Here is a 21931-nt window from a genome sequence, read left to right as displayed (position 1 = left end):
CAGGCGATGCGTCTACAAGCCAAGGGCTGCTGGAGCTGCCAGAAGCCGGGAGGAGGCCTGGAACGGGTTCCCCGCAGCCCCGAGAGGGAACCAGCCCGGCCGACACCTGACTTCGGATTTCCGGCCTCCAGAACTGAGACGACGGATTCCTGTGGTTCGAAGCCTCACCTGTGGTACGGCCGCCCCAGCACACTGACCTGCCCGGCCGACAGCTCTACAGTGGGGAGGGCTTACTGTCAAGTACACCCAGGAGGCAGGGGCCATTTGGGAGGCTGCCTCGCCCTGTGCTCACTTGGTGGAATGACAGGGCCCCTCGGAGGGACACGCAAGAGCTCCTGTGTCCCTGGTGCCAGAGAAGGTCGACCAGCCGGGTGGGCTGCGACAGTGCCAGGAGCGCCGGCACGCGGGGTGGAGGGGCCGCGAGCCACGTGGTTCACCCTCCAGCGCTGTGGCCCCGACTCCCACCTCCAGCACCATCAGAAGGTCCGTTCCCCACACAGGAAGCCAGGGGGTCTCCTACACACGGGCCTTGTAGAAACTTCATGGTTCCTGGGAGCCTCAAGGAGACACCACCCCCCCATCAGGGTCCCCAGGCCCTTCCTGGACCGGCCTCCCTCCCAGCCTCCACTTGCACCCTGGCCATGCTCAGCATGGGCCACAGCCCCACCCTGGGGTGGGCCTTCCTCAACCCAGGCTGGGCTGAGCTCCTGACACAAGGCTGCTGGGGACCCAGGACTTGCCCATCACACGTTCACCCCATTTCATGGAAGCGGCCTCCCCCCCAGGGACTGAGGCCCTGTTGGGCCAGGGGCCATGTCTGTGGAGGTCACTACTGACCCCCTCCCCAGCCCACCCCTGCAGGGCCTGGGCACTCCACCAGTCAGATGAATGAATGAGGGAATGAGGGGATGAGTGAATGAACCATGTGTGCTGGTGGAGTAGGGGGCTGGGGGCACACACTCCGTCTCCAGATAACCCAGTTCAAATCCATGTCTCTGTGACCAAACACCCTCTGTGCCTCAGTTTCCTTGTCTACAAAATGGGTGGCTTTCCCCGGGGGGGCGTGGGGCAATGAGATGCCCCCTCCCAGGATGGCCTTCCTCAACCTCCGACGCCGCTCTAGAAGACAATTAAACACAGAGAGCACAAATCAAGGAACTGCACAAAACTCCTGTCTCCTGTGAACAAATGATAACCCAGCGTGTTCTTTCTTTCCAGGGAAACCTAATGAGCTCCCCAGGGGCGGTCATTCATCTCCTCCAGCACAAAAGCCTTCTGTCCCCAGCAAACGGCGGGTCGTGGAGCCTGATTCCTGCAAAGATGTGCTCGGAGATGTTCCTCATGGTGTGATCTACATGCAGGAAACGTGGGGCGGGGGAGAATGGTCCGGGGAGCCAGAGAGCGTGTACAAATGTTTACAGAGAATGTTTAGTGACAAGAGAGCTCATGCACACGTGACATTTAGATAGCAGGGCACAAAATTATAAGCGAGTCTAATTTCTGTACATTTCACACTGACAAAATTGTAAGGAAGTGTATTATAATTTTGTCAATGGTAGGTGTATAAAGGTAAGTATAATTTTATCAGTGGAAAATGCATAGAAAGAGGAATGGAAGGGTTATTATTCTGCCATAAAAAAGAATGAAACTTGCCATTTGTGACAACATGGATGGACATTAAGGACGCTATGCTAAGTAAAATAAATCAGGAGAAAGCAAGTACCATGTGATTTCACTTATATATGGAATCTAAAAGGAAAAAGGGGAAAAAAAACAAGCTCATAGATACAGAGAACAGACTGGTGGGGGGAGGAGGGTGGGCCAAACGGGTGAAGGGGATCAAAAGGTACAAACGTCCCGTTATAAGATAAATAAGTACGGCACGGTGAGTATAATCAATAAAACTATACGGCATATTTGAAAGTGGCTATGAGAGTAGATCTTAAAAGTTCTCATCAGAAGAAAAATAATTCTGCAACTATGGTGACAGATGTCAGCTGGACTTACTGTGTGTTCACAAGACAGACATCGAATTATTACCTTGCACGCCGGAAACTAATTAATGGTGTATGTCAATTACATCTTCATTTAAAAAAGAGAATGGAAAGAAACACAGGGGGATGTTAATAGTGGTGGGTTCAGAAGGAGTTTTTAAACATTTTTAAATAAACTTTTTAGTTTAGAATAGTTTTAGATTTACAGAAAAGTTGCAAAGATAGCACAGAGAGTTCCCACATGACACACACCTCGCTTCCTCTTTCATGAACAGCTGACGTCAGGATCATACATCCGTCACCACTAAGGACCCAACATCGAAACTAAACTACACGCTGCATTTCACTCGTTTTTCCACCAACGTCTTTTTCTGTCCCTGCTCCGGGTCCCCACGTGACATTTAGCTGTCACGTCTCCTTCGGCTCTTCCGGGTGGTGACAGTTTCTCAGGCTTTCTTTGCTGTTAATGATGCGGCAGCTTTGAGGACTGGCTGGCGGTTCTGTAGTAGTTACCTCCCCATTTGGGTCTGTTTGATATTTTTCTTGTGCTGATAGCGTGGTTCTGAGTTTTGGGGGGGAAAACAGCAAAATGAGGGGTGCCTCCCTCATTGCAGTGGACGTGCAGTGGACATGACCTGTCACTGACGATGCTGCCCTCGCTGGCCAGGTGGCACTGGCCAGGCGTCTCCCTGTAACGTTACTCCATTCCTCCCTGCTTCCATCCTGTCCCTTTGGGAGGAAGTCATCTTGCGTGGCCCACACCTGGGGGCAGGGGGAGGGGAGAGGCAGGCGGCCCTCCTGGAGGGTGGAGTAGCTACATACATTATATGGAATTCTTCTGCCTGGGAGATTTGTCTTTTCTCCCCCATTTATTTACTTATTCAATCACGTATTTATATCACTATGAACCCACAAATATTTAGTTTATGCTTTGAGTTGTATTTCAATAATATTTTCTTTTTTTTTTTTTTTTTTGCGGTACACGGTCCTCTCACTGCTGTGGCCCCCCCGCCGCTGCGGAGCACAGGCTCCGGAAGCGCAGGTCCAGCGGCCATGGCTCACGGGCCCAGCCGCTCCGCGGCACGCGGGATCCTCCCGGACCGGGGCGCGAACCCGTGTCCCCTGCATCGGCAGGCGGACTCCCAACCACTGCGCCACCAGGGAAGCCAATAATATTTTCTTATTTTGCTGCCCAGATAGGTCCAGCTCTGGCTACTGGGAGGTCTTTTGGGGTCCTGTGTCTCCTTTGACATCGTCCTTCAACTCCTAAATGTTCTGCACAGCACCCGGCTTCCCTGGATAATCAGGAAAAATGAAGTAAATCACCAAGACTCCTTCCACATCTTTCCCGGATACAGCACGGTTCATTCAGTATCCACTGGACACTCTCGGCCTGGCTCTGCGCCCCACCCCAGGGCAGCAACTCTCACGCCCGGCTCCATCCGGGCCGTCTGGCCAGGGAAGCTCATTAAAGCACTTTGCTTGTGATGCATTTTCCACAATGTTTTTACAATACAACTATTTGCTTATTTACCTCCCCCACTAGACTGTGCCCCCCTGATCTCAGGGGTAGGGAATCTTCTGGTTTCTCCAGCACCCTGCACAGGCCCGACCCCAAGCTGTCGGTCAACAAAGCCCTGCTGGATACACGAAGGAATGCACGCACGCATGCATACACGAGCAATTCCAGCTCAGTTTGTGACTCTCATAAGAGAACTGTTTGTTTGTTTTGCTCCTCTGGGAGGAAAACATCCTTAGGGATATTTAAGTAGCCTGGAGAGCAGAAGGCATAAATAATCTCACTCACTTATTCCTGTTCACCACTCCAAGCTTCTCACAGCAATGAAGGCTCATTCGTTCGTTCATTCATTCATTCTTCCACAGCTGCTAAAACTGCAAGGTCAAGCAAGGATTTAGGTATGCCCAGGGCTTTATGGGAGCAGAGCAGGGGGAAAATATCATCCAGGTGCAGAACAAAAGGAAGGGCTTCCTGGAGGAGGTGATATCCAGACGAGCCTTGAAGAATGAATGGAAATTTGATCCAGACCCAGGGGAGGGTGTTTCAGGCAGAGAGGACAGCATAACCAAAGGCAAACAGGCGGCATCCCAGCTGAGACCGTTCACATCCTGACCACCTCTGTGTGTCTTGTCCCCTTTGGCTGGAATGTACAGCAGGATCAGCACACCCCCAACATCACCACTGGTAATTCAGAATTGGATTATTTTTTTTTTTGCGGTACGCGGGCCTCTCACTGCTGTGGCCTCTCCCGTTGCGGAGCACAGGCTCGGGACGCGCAGGCTCAGCGGCCATGGCCCACGGGCCCAGCCGTTCAGCGGCTCAGCGGCATGTGGGATCCTCCCGGACCGGGACACGAACCCGCGTCCCCTGCAACGGCAGGCGGACTCTCCACCACTGCGCCACCAGGGAAGCCCCAGAATCGGATTTTAAAATCTCAGAACGTCACAAAATCCAAGTGTGATAAAATGAAAATGGTTTCTTTGAAATTTTCTGAGCCCTGAATTCTGGGCAACTTCAACAAAGCTGAATGTTTCTCATTTATTTTTGGCGTCCCTGCTTCACCAGTGTCCCCAGCATGAGTTTAGCCTGTTTTTATGATGGGACATCTTCCCCCTTTTATCTGCTTATCAAACGCCTCCTCATCCACCGAGGCACCTTTGGAAGGTCACCTCCTCCAGGAAGCCTTCTGTGATACACATCCTCCAACAGAGTTTTTCTCATGCCTCCTCTGCCCCTTCCCCCAGCATCTTGTACAGTCATTTGCTCCAGCCCAACATTCTGAGGGTTCTCCGCAGGGAACCCGCGAGAGCCTGCCTTTCCCTCCAGGTGGGGAGGCTGTGCAGCCTGGCAGGGCCCAGGTCCTCATCATTGCCATCCAGGCCGGAGCACGGGACCTGGTCCAAGAAATGGGTGTTGGTTTTCCCACACAGAATGAGGGCTCTAGGTACCGGGTCACTTCTCCATGAAAGCCCCCAGTTACAGCCAAGGCCCTACGCATGGTGGCAACTGAGGCAGAAGGAAAAAGAACCTGAGGAAGTGATTCTGGCCGGGGGCCCAGCAATCTGTGGTTGTGGGCTATTTTTGGCCTCAGAGTGGGACAAGCCAGGAAAGACGGGGGAAGGAAAAAGTGCTGACAAGGAAAGGATTATTGGAGCAAAGAAAACAAAGCAATTAGCATGGTGCAGAGAGGAGGCCGGCAGATTGCTCTCCCAAATTGGGAACCGGACTACTTTAAATGGTGTATTTTCACTGCTTACTATTGTGGGGAAACATATGGCACCGAGCTAGGTTCTGGGGGCCCTTGAGGCTGAGTGTCTCAAAATCAGAGGCAACACAGTTGAAGACAAATATTTGATAGACTCATTGGACTAATGGCCAGCCCACCTGAAGCATGAGTTCCAGGGTTTAATTTGCCAGGCCAAGGACAAAGTGCAAAGGTGGGGCTCCTTGTTCAAAAGGAATTAGGAATTTCAAGATGGTGCCAGTAGAGCATCAAACCAAGCACAGATCCTCCTGCGATGGCCTAGGTCACACACCCATAAAGTGGGCTCTTTCCAAAGCTACTCAGTTAATAAACTCGGACCAGGAGTAGCAGCCTCCCTGGCACCTGTTAGGAACACAGTGTCTTGGCCCCATCCGGACCTGCGGGATCAGGGTCTGCATTTTCTCATGGCCCCCGGTGAGCTCTGAGCACCCTCCCCTTGTCAGCGGGGGAGCTGCTTTCGGCCGCAGCTCCTGCGGGGTTCAGCCCTGTGTCCGTTAGCTGTGCAACTCCGAGCACGCCGGTGGACCTGGCCTCTGCTCCCCACCAAGAGACGAAGAAATAACCATTGTGAACTAGAGGGATTTTACACTAGGGATTTTACTCCTCCCCGCCCTGCTCTCAGCCACGCTGATGGTGTCCTGCAGGACGGGGGTGCCCGTGATGGCCCCGGGAGTCCAGGCCGCGCTGCTCGTGGAACACATAGCCCACAGCAGAGGCCCGGTTGGACGGGAGCAGTGCAGGCTCTGGAGGCCCATGGAGCTGGGCTTCAGCCCTCCTTTGCTCCTGTGAGCTGTGCAACCTTGGGAAAATTACTTCATGTCTCTGAGCCACAATGTCTTCCTCTGTAAAATGAAGATAGGAATTACCATGGCAGAAGCGAGTTGAGAGTTAAAGGAAACAAAGTATATAACAGACTCCCCCGGCAGTCTGGTGGTTAAGACTGCGTTTCCACTGCAGGGGGCAGGGGTTTGATCCCTGGTCAGGGAACGAAGATCCTACATGCCATGCAGTGGGGCAAAAACAAAACCCACAAAGGGCTTCCCTGGTGGCGCAGTGGTTGAGAGTCCGCCTGCCGATGCAGGGGACACGGGTTCGTGCCCCGGTACGGGAAGATCCCACATGCCGCGGAGCGGCTGGGCCCGTGAGCCATGGCCGCTGAGCCTGCGCGTCCGGAGCCTGCGCTCCGCAACGGGAGAGGCCACGACAGTGAGAGGCCCGCGTACCGCAAAAAAAAAAAAAAAAAAACCCCACAAAAAAACCAGACTTAGCATAGCCCTGGGCCATGGAGAACCTGCCATAGATGACAGTGGGTTTATTATTGCAGCATTCTTCAGAGAAGTTTGCTTCACCAAACACCTCCGTGGTTCAGGGTCCCAGTGCTGAGGCAGCTCAAAGGCGGTGGTAAGAGAGACAGTACAGGGAGCATATGATTCCCTCGCACCAGGAAACCCCAGGACAGATGAGGACAGAGGCAAAGAAGCTGTCCCCAGGGTGAGTGCGCCGTGTCTCTGGGGGGTGAGAGGTGGGCCAGGGCACCTGAGTTTGAGTGCCTCCCTAACTTAGAGCCTCCCTTGCCTTGCCCCAGGCCTGATCTTGGGCTGGGGGCTTCCTGGAGGGGGTGACACCTGAGCCAAGAGGAGTTCGCTAGGGGAAGCCAGTGCTGGTGGAGCTCAGTGGGACCGGCACATGGATTCTAAGCGGGAGTGGCAGGGCGCTTCTTCTGAAGAAAGTCACCGGCTTGGGGAATTTTTTCTTTTCAGATCACATTATTGACATGTGCTTTATTGGACATGCTTCCCCGACCACCAAAGTGTATCGGCAGATCCGCAGATTAGATTTGCTTCCCGCTACGCAGGACTCATGGTAGAGATGGGCGGTGGAGGCCTGACACCGGGCAGCGGGCACAGAGGAGGGCCAGTCCAGTGCAGGACACAAACGTGGTACAAGTCACAGTGACACAGAGTAACAGGAGCCGCCATGGAGCTGGCATGCAGCACGGATGCGGGCAGAGAGAGAGAGAGCTCCCCAAGGTCCCATCCCGCTGAGAACGGGGCAGGGGTGCTCGACTCCCCAAAGGCCGAGCTCCCCGGGCCAGTCTGCAGGCGGCTGGGCAGACAGGCCATGTCTTCCCCCAGCCTCTGCATCACCCCCACGGAACCTGTGTTAAAAACAGATCTGCTGGGCTTCCCTGGTGGCGTAGTGGTTGAGAATCCGCCTGCCGATGCAGGGGACACGGGTTCGTGCCCCGGTCCGGGAAGATCCCACATGCCACGGAGCGGCTGGGCCCGTGAGCCGTGGCCGCTGAGCCTGCGCGTCCGGAGCCTGTGCTCCGCAACGGGAGAGGCCACAGCAGTGAGAGGCCCGCGTACCGCAAAAAAAAAAAAAAAAAAAACAGATCTGCTTAGCTCTCTCAGCTGGGATGTGCTGGGTGGGAAGCCTGCAAAGTGGCCGGGGCTCGGATGCATGGTAATTAACAACCCTTCTGTTATTTCCCATCCAAGCCTGGCAGCCAGCCCCAGGGCCCTGCCAGCATCTGGTTGGAGAGATGCAGGAAGTACTAGCAGGGCAGCTCTGAGGCAGTGTAGAGATGATGGGCAGGGGCAGGTGAGGGGTGGAGTGCATCGCTTCCTGCACTTAATACTCACAGCACACCTGCTAAGTGGGTGCGACCATCCCCATTTCTCAGATGGGGAAGCTGAGGCCAGACAGCCCTTGTGGGTTCACACCCAGCTCTTCCCCGTGTCACTCATCGGCATCACGTCATGGCCAGTGATGTGACTGCATCAGCCCGGAATGTAGCAACAACACGGGGGTCCTGATGCAGCAGACTTGGGAGAGGCCAGACAGATTCCCCCCACTCCCATCCCCAGGACAGTTAGGCATGGCTTCCAGACGTCTGCAGGTCCGTCCCGAGTTTGGGGGATGATTTCTGACCACATGAAGGGGCAGAGGAGGGCGGGGGGCAGCGGGGGGAGTGCCTTTCTCTTCCCCTGCATCTTTGCTGCCTCTCCTTGGTCCACCATCCTATTCCTTAAGACCATTCACTGACTCATGCACCTGTGCCTCGGGCCCCAGGCTGGGAGATGAACCTCACAGGATCCTTGCCCCGGCGGAGCTAATAGCAGACAAGGGAAGTCATTTACCGGTGTGAGCAGTGCCCTGGGACAGGGGACCCCGAGAAGGGAGGCCCCTCCCCCAGGCGGGACTGGAGGAGAGGAGAGGCCGTCTGGAAAGTTTCCACGAAGGTGAGCCGCACGCTCAGGAAGACGGCGGGAAGACTGCGTGAGACGCCCGCGTGGGCCTCCTGTCTTCCTCTTGGCCAGGTCGGGAGACCTGCCTGAACCTGGCACCCTGGACGCCCTAACGGGACCCTTCAGCACGGGCCTGACCCTCCCTGCGTGCCCGGATCACGTGCACCTGGCCTCCTGCTTGGACCTGCCTGCCCGAACCAGGTGCCAAGTCACCTTCCCTGGTCCCCCGCTGGGCTTCTAACCCATCTCCTCCAAAAGGTGGTGCCAACGTGCCAGGCTGCCTCGCAGCAAAGCTCATGCAAATCATAGCTGCGGAAGCTCCGAGTTAAAAAAGGAAAACGAACAGCACCCAGAGACTGCTTCTCACCTCCGCCAGGGCTCGGGCTGAATGCGCCACAGATCTCCGCTTTCCATCCAGACTCTATCGAGGAGAGGATTTGCTTTTAATCTTCTCTTTACCAAGGGGAGCCCTAAAAGGGTTCCCTCCCCACCCCTGGGGATGGGGGTCATCTGGAATTACCTTTCTATTTGAAACCCAATCGCCCGGTCTCTTCCTTGCCAGACAGATGTGCCCAGCTGGGGACACAGAACACTTGGCTTTGACGCCAGGAGAGGCAGACAGTGGAGACAAACAAATACAGCGGCATCCACCCCCGGGGCTCAAATTAGAATCTGCGCAGAGCGTCTTATACACGCCGGTGCGAGTCACGATGGGCAAACATAACTCTCCCACCCGGCGCTTCATTCTTGTGGATGAATGCATCTCGCTGGGCTACTCAGAGTTTTAGGAGAAAATCACTCCAGGCGATGGTTTTCCGTCTGAGTAGCCATAAGCAGAGGAGAAGCCACAGGATATGAGTCTGACGGAGATGCGGCTTTGCTCCGTGACCTTGGGCGAGTCACTCTCCTCACCTCGGAAACGGAGGCAATCCTCTCTCTGGGTAGAGGTTCCAAATCAGGCACAGTATGCGAAGCTGCTGCAGAAACAGAAGGGCTCTTCACTCCTCTTGTGCTTCCTTAAACCGGAAAGGTCTGTCCTTGAGGACCTTACGGAGAATGGGGATAGACGTACACGCAAGCGTGCGGTATCGTGTCCCTGCTTGAAACACCTCAGGGCCTCTCCTGCCCCTGCTCCTGAGTCTGGCGTTCACGCCCCCCTCCCATGACCTCACCCTGCTGACCTGACCTCCACACGGCCCGGGGCCAGCCAGCCCGGCCTGCTTCCAAGTCCCCAAATGTCTGCTGTACCGTCACACCCCCTTGGCCTGGATGCCCTGGCTCTCTCCCTCTGACTGCAATGAGGCCTGGAGGGGGCAGGCCAGAGGCTGATTTGGAGGCCACGGGGCTCACCCAGGTGAGAGAACCTGGTGACCTGGACGGGGGCAGAGGTCATGGAGAGGAGAGGGCGGGTGTCCATGACATTTCATAGTCGGAGTTCAGCAGGTTTGGTGAGGAGGAAAGAGACGGAGAAACAAGGAGAACACACCTAGGTTTTCAGCTCTGGCAAGTGTGTGGAGGGAGGTACTGTGGATGGAGATGTGGACACAGGAGGGAGAGCCGGCTTAGGGGAGATGAAGAGGAGGCCAGTTTGAGCCTCACGCTGGAGCTGAGCCTCCTGAGGGTCACGCAGGTGGAGGGAGGGGCTCGGGAGGTTGGGATATGGGGTGAGCTCTGCAGAGAAGTCTGCACTGGGGTAGGTGTTCGGGGTAGGTGCACAGACATGTGACTCGTGGTCCTGGGAGTGGACGAGTCCCCCTAGGGGCTGCGTAAAGTGAGAAAAGAACTGACCTGGGCTGGGGAGCAGAAGGAACCTCACAGAGAGTGTGGAGGGGCAGCTGGAGGGGGGGATCTCCTGAGGGCCCCACCCCCTCCTCCTGCACTCGTACCTGGGGCCGCCGGCACCCACAGATCTCCCTGCTTGTCCCCCTCGGCCCTCGGTCCCGTGTGGCTGGCCCTGATGGGCTTTGCTTCACACCTGCCACCCCTCTGTCACTTCGCTCCGGCCAGCCTGGCCTCGGACTGTTCCCGTTCCATGGTCTGGCTCCAGGGGGGACCCTTTCCAGAGGCTTCGGGGCCGCTTCCTTCTTCACTCAGCTCCCAGACCACCTTCTAAACCGGCTGTTCCTGAGATCCCACGGTCTAAATAGGTCCTGACACCAAGGTACCCTTTTACTGTCTTAACAGCAATTATTAACACTTTCCAGAAACATCCATTTGCATGATTTTGTAAATTGTGGCAAATATACAGAATGTGGAATTTACTATGTTAATAAACTCTCTCGAGCAGATAGTCCAGGGACATTTGCATCGTTCACACGGTTGTACAATCGTCACCACGTTCCGTCTCCAGAGCTTTGCCGTCCTCCCTCCCAAACAGAAACTCTGTCCCCACGAAACACTAACTCCCCACCCTCTCCTTGCACGTTCTTGTGCCCACTTTCTTCCGGGCCAGGTCCCACACACAGCCTGCCGTCAGGGAACACACGTGTCTTGCCCGTTGCACACGTGTCTTGCCCGTTGCTGAGTCCCAAGCCCTCACGTGGCACAGAGAACATGCTCTGACATTATCTCCTGATCGCTGTGGTTGGAATGTATTTAAGTCTCATTTTGGGCAAAAGTTTAACATATAAGGGAAGGGCATTCTGTCTGTGCTGATACTCAGGCCATCTCAGCCCTGCCCAGCCACCCCTGAGCCCAGGAGCCGGACGCGCGGAGACCACATTCCCGGCCTCCCCAGTGGGCGGCCTTCACCTGACAGCCAGTAAGACGAGGAAGCCAGAGGCCTCCAGCAGCGTCTGCAGGCAGGCGCATGGCCGAAGGTGTCTCCAGCATGCCCCGGACTACCCACTCGGCTGCAGCGGGCAGCTGACATCGCTGGCAGTGGTTTCCCGAGGTTCCTGGGCTCCTGCCGTCAGCAGCGCCCCCCTGGCCTCCACCCCCAGCCTCCCATCAACTGCGTCAGCCTCCACGCGTCTGCATTAAATCCCTCCCCACTCCAGTTGCCTCGAGTGTTCCCGATCAAGCTCCGACTGGTGATGTATCTAGAACCGTTTTACCGAATACAAGCTGATCCCACTTCCCTTCCTCATACCCACCCCCGGCGGCAGGACTTCACGTCAGCCACCGTGTCTTCCGAACATTTTTTGGGCTCACTCCTGCCAAAGGTCTTAAGACTTCTCCGCTCAAGGGCCAGGAGCTTGGCTAAGACCCTCCAGTGCCTCCTCAACCAACAGAGGCACAGCGTGAGTTAAAGCACACTTCATTGCCAACGAAAATATTAATACGATCCCTTGGTGAACTATAAATCAGGGCAGGAGAGGCCTCCATTTGTTCAAAACACGGATCCTAAAAGAGCCTTGCAAAATATATCGAAACAGGAAGGCGAGCCCCCTGTCCCCCGTGGTGCGCTCATCCGTGGACACCTCTTGGAAACGTATTAGGAGCTCAGCAGACTGACGTCAGGGCTTAGGTGGGTGGTCTTCCCCTCCGTCCTGGAGCAGGGATATTTAGAGCCTGCCGTTCTGACTGCCCTCCGCTTAGCCGAGGGCATCTGTAAGAACCCAGGGGGCGGGAAGTTCAGGAGAAATACGCCCCAAAGACCCACATCACCGAGGGGGAGGAAAGACATTCAATTTGTTGATTATGTCAACATAAATTTATTGAGCACCAGTGATGATGGTGAACAGGACGGGACAAAATCCCCCTCCCGTGGGCCTGAGTGCGAGAGACAGGGAGGCAAACCAAGGCAGGAATACGATGATTTCAGATAGTGAGAAGTACTACGAGAAAAAGAAAATCAGGTGATTAAATGACTATACGCACATATGTGTGTCCATGTATACACACGCATGAACTCCCAGTATATATGACACACAAGCTTCCATATGTGTATGGGTAAGGAGGTATACATAGGCATAAATATATAGAAAAATAATGAATGAAACAGTCCAGAAGGATGAAAGCCCTGTGTGTCTCTGGCTGATGACACTTCGGGTATTAAGTTTTTTCTTTCTTAGAATATGTTTCTGGTTCCAGTCTTAGTGTGTAATATGTAATCTAAGATGGGAGAGGTACTCAATACATATTTTTGGAGTGAATAAATACATTTTATAAATAAATATTTTAAGATGCAAATGTGTCCAATGTGTAACCAGAAAAAAACGATAGTATACTTTTACGAGAAGAAGAATTTGCTTGTGGGCAAAGGCCTAAGAATGTGTATTCAGTTCTCTATTGAGTAGACAAGATAGGAAGAGAATTTTTTTAAAATGAAGGTTTACTTCTAGATAATCCGTGAATAGTTATTAATATTTTAGTTCAACTGTATTTCCTTCCCTCTCTCTACCCAACATCCAACCACCCATCCACCCATCCATGCATCCGTCCATCATCCATCCATCTTCTATCCATCCATCCATCATCCACCATCCATTCATCCCCCACTTAGCCAACCATCCAATCTTCCTTCCTTCCTTCCTTCCGTCCTTCCTTCCTTCCTTCCTTCCTTCCTTCCTTCCTCCCTTCCTCCCTTCCTCCCTTCCTTCCTTCCTCCTTCCCTCCCTCCCTCCCTCCCTCTCCCTCCTTCCATACCCCAATTCACCATTCATCCTCCATCCATCAACCCATTGAAAAGAGCTCACGGGGAGGGAATGTTGCACCCTCTGAGCCCTGTGCACACTTTAGTCACCGGCTGTAACCATCACATGCAGCCAGCCCTGAATCCACCCTTCTTGGTGTGGGCACCAGTAGCTTGCGCCTCCCAGTCTTGTCTCTGCATAAACTTGAACTCCATCAAGTAGGGGTGGGGAAGTAAGAGGGAAATAACATTTACTGAGCACCTACTATGTACCTGGCCCTGCACTAGGCACAGGCATTTTATCATTTTATTTTCACAACAGCAACAACGTGGGTGTTTTTGTTTCTATTTTATAGACAGAAAACCCAGAAGCTAGGAGGGGTGAGATGACCCACTCCAGCCCACACAGTCTGTGCGCCTTGGCCCCGGCATGGACCCGACTCTGATGCTGAGAGCCCTCGTCCTTTCTCTGTGTCTAGACCGACAAGCATCCAACACGATTTACTAAAACATCGACTCAAACACAATCACGGAACTGACTGTCAGGAAAGGATTGGCTCAGTTTTAATTACCAGCCTGACAATCACTGAAATGCCAGGAAATATCCCTGAGAACGTCTGTAAATTGAACGGAGAGGCAAACCTTTTCCCTTTGGCCGTAGGCTGACTTGGAAGATCTTGTGTCTGATCGATAGTTACCATATGAGGCAAACATATTTCAGGACATATAAAAACAATTCATCGCCAATATTTTAGAGGCTCGACTTATTAATAATCTTGTCTGTAGCATTCGTGAAATGAGAGGCCCCCGCCTCCATAATTATTGATGATCTGAGCTCTCTAAAGGGGCGTACGCTGAGGCTTTGGTGTGAGCGTGATTGTGTTCTGTTGGGCTGCCTGAGGACATTTTGCAGACAAAGCTAAAAAGCCTTCTCGCTTGGGCAGAGCGTGGCGGACGGTTCATTTTCTGGAGTGACTGTGTTTGGGGAGACTGTCTTTTATCAGGACAGTTGTATTAACAATGCATGATTAGATCTGTGAACAACTTATTCATTCATCTGCCCCTAATTGAACAGCAGAAAGCAAGGCACGGGATCTCAGTACCTTCGCAGGGTGGCTTTTCCATGCTGGCTTGCTTTGGGCAGCCTCCTGGGTAAAGATGATAGCTTTCGGAAATGACTGTGGAATCTCCAAAGGCTCTCTCTTCAAATCTTTGTGATTACAGACCAAGATATTGCTGCCGTGCGGGTTTGGCAAAGCATGGCCAAGGCCACGGTCATCAGTGCAGGGACTTGATATTCTGTGCTCGTAGGATCAAGTAAGGACACAGCTGAAAGGTGAGTTATCGCGGCTTCCTGGTATCTGGGGGAGGAAATTGACTCTCTACCTGGGGGACCCCCAGTCAATGTCCCATAGCTGAAATCACCTGTATCGTGGTTTTCCTGAATGAAACATCATGTGGAGCGGATAACAGCATTGGTAATAAAGTAATCTACGTGGCATTAATTGAGCACTTACTGTGTGCCAGGCAGTGTACTGAACGCTTGACTCCTGTTTTCAACAGCCCTCCGATGAGGTGGTTGCTGTTATTATCCCTGTTTGATGGATGAAGCCGATGAGTCCCAGAGAGGGCAGTGACTTCCCAAGTCACACGGTGGGAGCTGAGGCCAGGATGTGGCCAAGGGAACTTCCTCCTTGCACACCGCAGAGATGGGGAGGGGCACGCGCTGCCCTTCCCTTGCTCTTTACCTGTGCATCACGGAACCGATGTCGGCTGGTGATGGGGACACAGTGAGCACGGCCTAGCTGTCCTTGGCTTCAAGGAGCACACAGTGCAGTGGTAAGACAATGACCAAAGAAGCATTTAACTGGGCGATCATGGACTCTGGGGAAGGCCCAGCCACTTAACGACGGTGAGGGGCAGGGAGGGCCCTGGCAAGACCACAGAGAGAGTGAGGTGGGCCGGGTCCAGCAGGAAAGGGATGGGAGGCCGAGGGTGGGGAAGGCAGGACCGTGGGAGACGTGGAGAAGGTAGACCTGGGGGACTGGACACCCACTGGCTGGGGCAACAGGGAGCCTGGAAAGACCCCCTGCTCCTGCCTGGGATGCTGGGAGGAAAGCAGTGAACCAAATCGACCCAGTGCCTCGCCGGTGGCACTGACAGTCTCCCCGGTGGAAGGGGTGTTGGAGGAAAGCTGAGCCAGAGAAGGAGACTGAGAAGAAGTGGGCACACAGGTGACAGGAGGACCAGAGAGCACAGGGCCAGGGGAGCCACGGGCCAGAGGTGATGGGCACAGGGCAGTGCCACAAAGAGCTCAGACGTGGGGAGGATCCAGCAAGCACCACTGACCGTCACAGGTGGGGCATTTGTGTCCCAGAGGAGGGATGGTGTAGGGATGGGGCCATCTGCCATCCCTTTTTTCTGTCCTGTTAACCATGTGCCATCAGTCACCAGTGAGTCCTGTGGCTTCTACTCCTTAGGGACAAGGAGTGGCCCTGGGGTCTGGCCCACGGCCCATGTCGGAACAGATGCCTCATAAGTGGTAAATGAATTGGAAAAACACGCGGCGATACGGGAGAGATGAGTAGTCTGTCTAGTCAATTTCTTCTCATCCGTTGGACCGCAAATGAATGATGATTTAATTAAAGTTCCTGGGGAAGGAGCTCTGCAGCAGGAGATTCCCGAGGGCTCAGGATCACGTGGAGACCGAGGTGAACCCAGGCTCTGGTCTCCTGTGAGAACACCATCAGTGTTGATGTTTCTGGATCGAGAAGTATGGACATCCATCCTGCATGAAGGCGCCCGGGACCTCTCCCCACAGCCCTCCAGTTGGGGGCCTGGCCTTCCCCCCACCAAAGGCACAGACCGAAGAGACGGTGGTGGGTGGGAGGTGGGATGGGGCAGATCCAGCCCCTCCTGTCACTCAAGACACAGTGACGCCCAGAAATAGGTGGTCGGCTAAGCCACAGAGCCTCAGAGGTGGCCGCAGTCCCAGCTGGACTGGCACAATCTCTGACGCTGGAATTGCTGTGATACGGTCCCTGTCCCTCTGCTGGACACCCTGTGACAAGGGGCCCCTCACCTCACTCACTGGACCATACTGCATTTGCCACAATAGCATCCCTGCCCCTTTACTTGGTTACCTCCGGTGACGAGGGGCTCCCTACCTTACTGACTGTGTGTTTGTCTTTGAACCAAGTTCAACGCTGCAGGACACAGAACAAAGGGTTTGCGGTCCAGCAGACCTACACTGAGCTCTGGCCCTGCGCATACAGCAGTGTGACCTTGAGTCAGTTCGGTGGACCCGGGATCCCAGACACCACCCTTTAAGAAGGAGGGGGACACCCTCCACCCTTCTTGCTCCCCTGCCGGTCTTGTTCTTCTACCCAAGCCTCAGGATGAGGTGGGAGAGTGGGCGACAGGAGGAGGCCCCTGGGACGAGCACGGTCGTCCTGAACTTCCCCCACAACTACTCTGTGGGCATCTTTCCCGGGAGCCGGCCTGGGTTAGGGGTTGCCGTCTGGGGAGGCTGCGGGCATTTCCGGGCCCTGCTCAGACCAGCATGTCATTACAATCCCACACTGTCCCTGATTACGTTGATTATTAACTCACAGGCTTGCTGTCACAGGGTGCGGATGTGACAGTTACAGAACTCACCAAGCCAGGCGATGATCCTAGCAATTACAATAACCACACAGCAAAAACAATAATAGTAACAGCGCGGTGGGCGCTCATTCCGGGCAGATGCTGGTCTGAGTGCTTTACGTGTGTCCAGTCACTGGCTCCTCCCGAGAAGCTGTCCTGTTATTGTCCCCGCTTTCTGGAGAGGATAACCCCGTGCCCAGAGGTCCCCCGGCTCACAAGAGGCTGAGCTGGTGACAGGGACTCTCCAGGTCAGCAGCCGAGCCGCCTTCTCTGACCGGATTTTGCTCAGCAAAAGGTACTGATGTTAAAAGAAAAAGACATAGTTCACCGCATTGATTTTGTCCAATAACCATCACGCCACACACACTCACACATACACACACCCCACATTTTACAAATGCGGGGAAGGAGTGTTTAAGAAAAGCTTCTTCAGGAGAACCAAGGAGATTCCTCTGCTGCTCTGTGCTGGGTGCCACCCACGGGCCGGCTCTGGGCGGGGCAGGCTGCCCACATTCCCACTGGCCCTGAGCGCAGCGCCCAGGGCGGACCCACCTTCTCCCCATAGGGGACGTATCTGACGTTCAGAGGACCCGGCGGTCCCTTCACCACGGTGGCCAGAGCTAGATGGGACCCAGACCTGTGTACCTGTCTAACCCACAGCCAGTTACCTTCTCTCCACTGGCCACTGCCTCCAGCGGTCTCAGGCTGGTGGATTAACTATGGGGGTGGCAGACAGGAGAAGGACGGTGGGAGGTGAACCACTCAGGGTGGCCTGGAATCCTCGGGGCGGGCCTCTTGGCCAAGAAGCAGGAGAGCCAGGGAAGAGACCCCTGCCTGGGGACCCTCAGTCCTGGCCTTCCAACTCGCCAACCCCCAGGCCCATGCTTCAGTGTCTCATCTGTAAGAAGAGGGCAGATAACTCCCACCTTGCCAACCTGCAGGCCGGCCTATGGGAACCGAGACAAAGCCGGCTTTGTCACAATATCAAGCTTGTAACAAACGCCCACCTCGATGGTGCCCTGAGCCTCATGGCTGATGCTGTACTGAGTCCCAGACCCGTTAGCCGCCAGCCCCTTCCCAGAAAACTGCCCTCAGCTGATGAGAGCCCCGGCCTAGGAATTTATACCATCCCCCGGAGGACCCCAGACGGTGCTGCATGGACGGGGGAAAGGCTACCCCTGCCTCAAGGAGGGGCGGCTCTGTGGTTCATGCCCCTGAACAGATCATGGACAGGGCCTGGCCAGACTCCGCCTGAGAGCACATCCTCCTTCGGCCACTTCTTCCCTCAGGTCCTTCCCCAGAGCTCCCCCTCAGTACACTACGCGCACCAAACCCCTGCCTCAGGCTCTGCTTCTGGGGAACCTGACCTAAGCCTGCTGCATTCTCTCCAAGCCGTGGTCTCCCGAGGCAGGGCCAGGTCCTGGACAGCGGGGACCTCAGCCACCCTGTCCTCATGGGCCTGGCACATGGCAGGTAGGACTCCATTAGCGTGGGCTGCAGAAGTGAACGAGGACCCACCGTGAAGACTCAGGTCCATAAAAGGCTGAGAAGCCCCAGAAACCAGCGGCCACACACTGAACCACGACAGGATCAAGCAAGCCTCCGCTCTCAGCAAAAGCCCAGGACGATTGCCTCATGTTTTTAAGATGGAGGAAGACAACAAAGAGTGATATTGTGGCACGGGCTGGTCCAGGAAAGGTCTTCTCCAACCGGAACAGAACCTTCAGCAGCTGAAGAGCTTTCGGGGGTGAGAAGTGCCCAGTGGTCCCCAGCACTGGGGCTGGGAGGTAGGGCAGGCAAGAGACTCCATGGGGCCGAGCTGGGCCCCCAGCTACACGGTGCTGATGCCAGGACAAGAGACTCTCCCCCGTCCCTGAGCGTGGACTGCAGAGGTGGCTGGGCGGAGTGAGGTACTGCTGGCCTGAAGCTTCCGGGCTGGTCTAAGAAAAATGCCTGCTGGAGGGACATGGAGGCATGGGGGTGGCTTGGGCCAGGGTGCTGACCGTGGGGTGGGAAGTGGACAGGGCAGTGCGGTTTGGACACATCAACGTGGAACTTGCCAATGTACCTGATGTAGGTGGTGGGGCAGAGGGGTCGAGGGTGACCCCGAAGCTCTTGGCCCACCTGGGGGTGGCCCCTTGGTCCGGCGAGGTGATGGGAGGAGTTCCGGCTGCAGCTGACAGATTTGAGATGACTGTTAGCGATGCCCTGCAGGAGTCATGGAGACTGCGGTAGATCTGAGCGTGGAGTCTGAGGGGGACACTGGCGCTGGGGGTAACTGGGGGCATACGTGGTACGTGAAGCCATTAGACTGGGTGGGATCAGGAAGTGAGAGGGAAAAGCATGGGGATCCGGGAACATTCCACGCCCACCGCCGTGAATCCCAGAGGGAAAGTGAGCTGAGAAAGTGAAGCAGAGCTGGCATGGAGGCCAGTGGGAGGTGAGTCTCCCCTTTTACAAGTGAGAAGACTAAGACCCCGTTCCAGAAACCCAGCCAGGGCTGGCAGAGCCAGAGTCTGAACTCAAGGTCCTTGATCTTAAACTTCAGAATTAAAAGTATTGCTTAGAATGCCCTCCCCTCTTCCACACGGTCAACACCTATACATCCTTCAAAGGCCAACTCAAATGTCCCCTCCTCTAGGAAACACTCCTTGTTCCCTTCTGGTGCCCAATCCCCCATCGTAGTTCCATAGAAACTTAGACACACCTCCACTTCAGAACTTAGTCTACCTCAGGATCGTGGTTCATGAGCCCCCTGGGGACCGTGAGCTCCTTGAGGTCAGGGAATGGGTTCTGTTCCCGCCCCCCTCCCTCCATTTGCCCAGAAACTCAAATGCAAGGCGTTCTATGAAGGTGTGTTGAATGGGTGGATGGATAAAGGGATGGATGGACGGGTGGGTAGGTGAACGAGTGGGTTGGTGTTCAGGTGGATAAATGGGTGGATTTAATGGTGGGTGAACATATGGGTAAGTGGCTAGATGAATGGATGGGTGAGTGGATGACGGATACGTGGATGGATGGATGGAGGGATGGATGGATGGATGGATGACGTATAGATAAATGGCCCATGGATGGGTGGATGGTTGGATGGATGGATATATGGGTGTGTATCTGAATATATATGGATGGATGGATGGATGGATGGACATACGGACGGGTGGGTAGTTGTATGGGTGGATGGGACCATCAATGGGTAGATAAATGTACAGATAAATGGCACTTGGTTCGGTGGTTGGATGGATGGATGGATGGGTGGATGGGTGGATGGATGGATGGATGGATGGATGGATGCAGGCATGGTAGAAAGACAACAGGATTTGTAGGTAAAATATTCAGAATTTTGTCCTGGCCTCACTCTTATGAGCTGCCTGGCAAGCACCACAAAGCCCTGTTGCTGGTCCCTCTGTCCCTCACGTTTCATGTGGAGAGGGGTGACAAGCTGGCTGCCGGCTGGGACTCTGTGAGAGCAGCCTGGGATGGTCTGGGCCATGTACGTGCGAGGCAGCCTGGCACAGTCCGTATCACCGCAGAGTTCCCTTTGCCAGAAATCACCTCCAGGACGTACATCGAGGGAACATACTTTCCACATGGCTGGTTTTAAAACCAAGTAATTAAGTGGTTTTACAGTTCGTTTTTAAAACAAGCTCTTTAAGTTATGAGTATAAAGCATGTCCCTGTAATAGCCAAGTTGTTCTGTTTTGTGATTTCTGCTGAAATAAATGGATTTTCTAATTAGGCAGAAAGAAAAATCTATCCAGGGCCAAGGCCACTCTGCTGAACTCACATTTTGTCATGGTGTGATCTAACCAACCCACAGAGATGGGACTCCCTCAGGACCTGGCCCACGTGGAGCCTTGTTAGGGGATTTGCGGGGTAGAGGGTGACTGACAAGGACAAAGGGCAGCCCAGCTAGGATGGAGGGAAGCCAGGGGCCATGGCTCTGTGTGTGTGTGCACGTAGGTGTGCATGGGTGTGCTCAAAGGAGGGGGGCATTCAAGGAAGCCTACAGATGAAGGCTATATCCCCAGCACCTACAGCAGTGCCAGGTAAATCTCTGATAAATTACTATTGAGAGGGGGCGGGTGAGTAGATGGATGGATGAATGGGTGGATGGATAGATAAGTGCATGGATGGATGTATGGATGTATGGATGAATGGATGAATGGATGGGTAGATGGGTGGATGGATGAATGGGTGGATGGATAGATACGTGCATGGATGGGTAGATGGGTGGACAGATGAAGAGATGAATTGCAAGTTTCAGGATGGCAGGGCCCAGACCTTCCCCCTGAACGGATGGAAGCCTCCTCCCTCCCCGTCCTCTCCCTGCTTTTCCTCCTTTCTTTCCCTCTTCTCCCGCCTTCTTCCCCCTCTTAGGGTCACACCTATCATTTTTCCAGGTGCCTACTGTGGGTCAGGCCTGTACCAGCGCTTAACTTGTATTATCGCCCTTGTCCTGGCAGCTACCCGCGGGGCAGGATTAAAGGCACCCTGGATGTGAACGGACATGGTAAATTGGAAATTACTGCAGTGATGTGAGGGGTTATTACCGATATTGCTTTCTGCCAACATAAGAGGCCCTTGATGGAGAGGTAAGGTGTGGAGAGGGGGCGCACCTGCAGGGACCTAACACACCGGCCCAGCCACTCCTTCGCAGAGTTCATGGAAGGGAGGACGGGGACAGCAGAGCAGGCCTGGTTCTTGGGGGATTCAGGTGGAAGCTCCAGGGGCTGCAGACGTCACCCACCGTCCCCAGCCCAGCGGCATGCCTGGTGCGGGGCCATGCTCCAAGGGACACTGAGGTGATTCAGGCAGAGGAGATAGCCCAGTCTGCTCCCCTAACACTGGCCGTGGACCAGGCAGGGGGGCAGCAGGAGGGCACGGTTGGCAGAGCCCTAGGGATGTGCAGGAGGGGAGTGTCTCTGCCCCAGTCGCTGTCTCCACGCCCCTCTCTTCCCTCCCAGGCCTGAGCCACCTTGCCTTCACCCCTCGGCCTCCACGAAACCATCTTGGATTCCTGTTCCGTCCTGTCCGGGTGATCTCATTGTTTTATGAAAAAACTCCAACATCCTGGCTGTAGCCACTCAGGTGGGCCTCCAGCCCAGCCTTCTCCTGAGCGCTGGACAGCAACCTGCCAGCCCTCGGGCACAGGGCGAGACTCCTGCCCCGGACCATAGGTAG

General features: G+C 54.6%; 1 protein-coding gene across 1 annotated transcript in view; it reads right to left on the bottom strand.

The window, feature by feature from the left end:
* Positions 1-21931, bottom strand: part of SORCS2 (sortilin related VPS10 domain containing receptor 2) — a 469283-nt gene that overhangs the window by 84409 nt on the left and 362943 nt on the right. The window lies entirely within an intron of this gene.

This window comes from Phocoena phocoena, chromosome 5, assembly GCF_963924675.1.
Source record: "Phocoena phocoena chromosome 5, mPhoPho1.1, whole genome shotgun sequence".
Lineage (NCBI taxonomy): Eukaryota > Metazoa > Chordata > Mammalia > Artiodactyla > Phocoenidae > Phocoena > Phocoena phocoena.
This window is presented reverse-complemented; position numbering and strand designations above follow the sequence as displayed.